The 3,377-nt window shown below is 39.0% G+C and overlaps 1 protein-coding gene across 1 annotated transcript in view; it reads left to right on the top strand.

Annotated features, from left to right (window-relative positions):
• The window catches only part of GAK (cyclin G associated kinase), a 128,741-nt gene that overhangs the window by 105,771 nt on the left and 19,593 nt on the right, over nucleotides 1–3,377 (top strand). The gene's annotated exons all lie outside the window — the stretch shown is intronic.

Here is a 3,377-nt window from a genome sequence, read left to right as displayed (position 1 = left end):
TGTGTGTGTGTGTGTGTGTGTGTGTGTGTGTGTGTGTGTGTATAGGATATAATGTATTGGACATAAGTGGAATTGCCTTATATCTTGGTATATTTCAAGTCATTTTTTGGTTTGTGGTTTCCATCTTAAGGAAAATCATGACATATTATGATATTCCAGTAGATAGATTCCTAGCTATTTGTGTCTCTCCTCAGTATTTGTCTTTGTTCCAACTAGAACACACTGGGCTATGGGTAGAAGCCTGTGTACGTTTGGGTTTGGGGCCCTAGGATGCTTTCCTGGTTGGGCAAGACATAAATGAAAAGAAGAACATTATCAGTTTTCCCTATGTTTTATTCCCTAAAACCAAGTATGAGAGGCATAATTCTCTCTTGAGGCAAAGGTTCTTTCAGGGTTCCCGTGCTGCAGCAGCAGCCTTCTCAAACTTAATTGCCTTACTTGGTTACCTAATCTAATTTAGTGGGTGTGTGTTTTCTGTTGTTACCCAAACACTGTAAGTCAGAGGTTTCCAAACTTATTTGGCCTACTGCCCCCTTAAAAAAAATTTACTCAGTGGCGCCCCCCCCCAAAATCTACTTTCTTTAACCCTTTAATGGTTTAAAAAATTGCATTATTTCAGATATATATTCATGAATATATATAAAAAACACATCTTAAATTTAATAATTTATTGTAAATTTGTGGGTTTTTTCCTACATTGAAATTTTGATGATGCAGTATTGTATCATGTAGCCATATAGTATTGTATGGTAAACAAATCATTACATGCACATATTCTGCCGACGCATGCTGGCCTTCCTGGCAGTGTACGACACACTCACCTGCCAACACTTACTTGTTTTTGCTTTTTTTTTTTTTTCTTTTGGTGAGGCAATCGGGGTTAAGTGACTCGCTAAGGGTCACGCAGCCAGTTAACTGTCAAGTGTTTGGTCTTAGGCTGGATTTGAACCTAGGTCCTCCTGACTCCAAGGCTGAACTTTGTCCACTGTGCCACCTAGCTGCCCCACCAGCACTTAACTTGTTAAGACTTGTTGATGGACTTGACTGCTGATCAGTTATGACTTGCATTTTGTACGTTTATTTAGAAAATAATGTAATCACTATGACTTTTAACTCTGTTACACAAGAGATGAAACATACGAATAGTTTTTCAAAATTCTCTTCTTTTATTCAATGCCACAAAATTGCACTGAGGCTACTAATGCCCCCTGCCCCCCCAATCGTTCCAGAACCCCCCCTCCCCCAGGGGTGGTATCACCCACTTTGGGAACCTATGCTAAGTTTTGTGGTGTTCTAATCACATCATTTTGAAGTGTCTTTGTAGATAACCCTTTCTAGCATAGTAGTATGGGTCTGAAAGATTGGCCTAAGTCGCATCTGAGCTGGTTTTGAAACATTTCACAGGCTAGCATCTGATAGGGAGGTCTAAACAGATTTCCTGATTATTAACAACAGTTTATCCTAACTTCTCATTGCAGGAAGATTATTGGAGTATTGAGGGCAGGAAGGGAGCAGAGGGCCCCAAAGTGTCCAATCATCAGCTCATTTGTATCAGGTTCCTTCTAACTCTTCTAGTCATACTGCATTTTACCCTGATGCAGGAGAGTGGTGTTTCTTCCCTTAATCATTCCTTCCTTTCTTCTCTCCAAGGCAGCATAGTATGCTTTCATTGTAAGAAACCTTAGAAGTCGTCTTGTCTTTTTTAGCTGAAGCTTGAATCTCTTCTACAATATCCCTGACAGCTGGTGTTTGAACTTCTTTATTGATGAGAAACTCAAAATTTTATAACGTGGCCCCATTCTATTTTTGGATTGATCTCTTATGATTATTACTCAAAACAATTAGCATTTATATAATGTCTTAAGATTGGAATGGCACTTTACATACATTTTTATTTGATACTTATAACAAGCCTTTGGAATAGGCCCTACACATAGTAGTATCCCCATATTACCGATAAAGAAACAGGTTTATACTTATTCTTGCCCATAGTCATATGGCTAATAAATGTCAGAGATAGGAACCAAACCTAGGTCTCTTGACTCCAATTTTGTTATTCTTTCTATTATTATCACTTNAAAGAAACAGGTTTATACTTATTCTTGCCCATAGTCATATGGCTAATAAATGTCAGAGATAAGAACCAAACCTAGGTCTCTTGACTCCAATTTTGTTATTCTTTCTATTATTATCACTCGCCTCTTTTTAGAAAGTTCTTCCTCATTTTGAGCTAAAGCTTATCTCTGTAAATTCTTCCCATAGATGCTTATGAAGGCATCTCAGTAGCAGAAAAAGAAACAGGCATTCTCATGGCTTTTGTCCTTGCCCTGAAACATTCTAGTTTCTGATTTCTTCGCTCAACTGAAATTTCTGTGTTCAAAATGCACAGTGATCTAATTGCCAGATCATAAGGTTTTTTATTAATCTTTCATCATTCTTCTCTGTGCCATTTAAAACTGTGATCTTCCTGGATACTTTCTCCTGTTTTGGTTTTTATAACTTCTCTTTCTTGGTTCTCCTAACTCCTTGACTGCTGCCGATTCTGTTCTGCTGGATCATCATATGTATCTTGCGCCCTGTGGTGATATCTCCAGGGCCTTGTACAGGGCCCTCTTATTTCTCTGCATTTGGTGACCTGGTCATTTCTACACAGCTGACTCCCAAATCTATATATTCACCTGTAATCCCTTTCATGAGCTCCAGTCCCAGCAATACCATCTAACTGTTAGACATTTCAAAGTTTATATCCCATGGGCATCTGAAACTCAACATGTCCAAAACAGAACCCATCATTTTTCCCCCAAAAAACAATCCTTCTTTTTAATTTCGTTATTGCTGATGAAGGCACCACCATATAGTTATGTAGGTTTGTAACCTTCATATAATCCTCAGCTTCTCATTCTCACGCCACATAACCAGATTATCTCCTCAAGATCTCTAACATCCCACCCTTCTCTTCCCTGGACCACCTCCACATGACCACCACACTATGGTCACCTCCTGCCTGAACTATTGGGGTTGGTCCTTGACTAGTCTCTGTGCCGGAGGTCTCTCCCTTTTCCAATCCATCCTCCATACAGCTTCCAAAGTGACATTCTTCGAGCTTAGGTTTGACTATCACTCCCTTGCTCAAACTCCAGTAACTTCCTGTTACTTCTAGGATCAAATAAAAACTCTTTTGTTTGGCATTTAAAGCCCTTCACAATCTTGGTTCTAATAGATGATAATCAGGACCATACTGCAAATATTTGGCTTCTTGATCATCACTTTATTTTTGGTTTGTCAGATGCCCCGAAAGCTCAGTGGCTATATTGCCTCTCCTTACCTTCACAATCCAGTTACAAATATTTATTAGTTGTCTGCTATATGCAATGTGC

Source organism: Vombatus ursinus, unplaced genomic scaffold (genome assembly GCF_900497805.2).
Source record: "Vombatus ursinus unplaced genomic scaffold, bare-nosed wombat genome assembly UNPS02014818.1, whole genome shotgun sequence".
Lineage (NCBI taxonomy): Eukaryota > Metazoa > Chordata > Mammalia > Diprotodontia > Vombatidae > Vombatus > Vombatus ursinus.
Note: the sequence above shows the minus strand (reverse complement) of the source record. Positions and strands in the feature narration are given on the sequence as shown.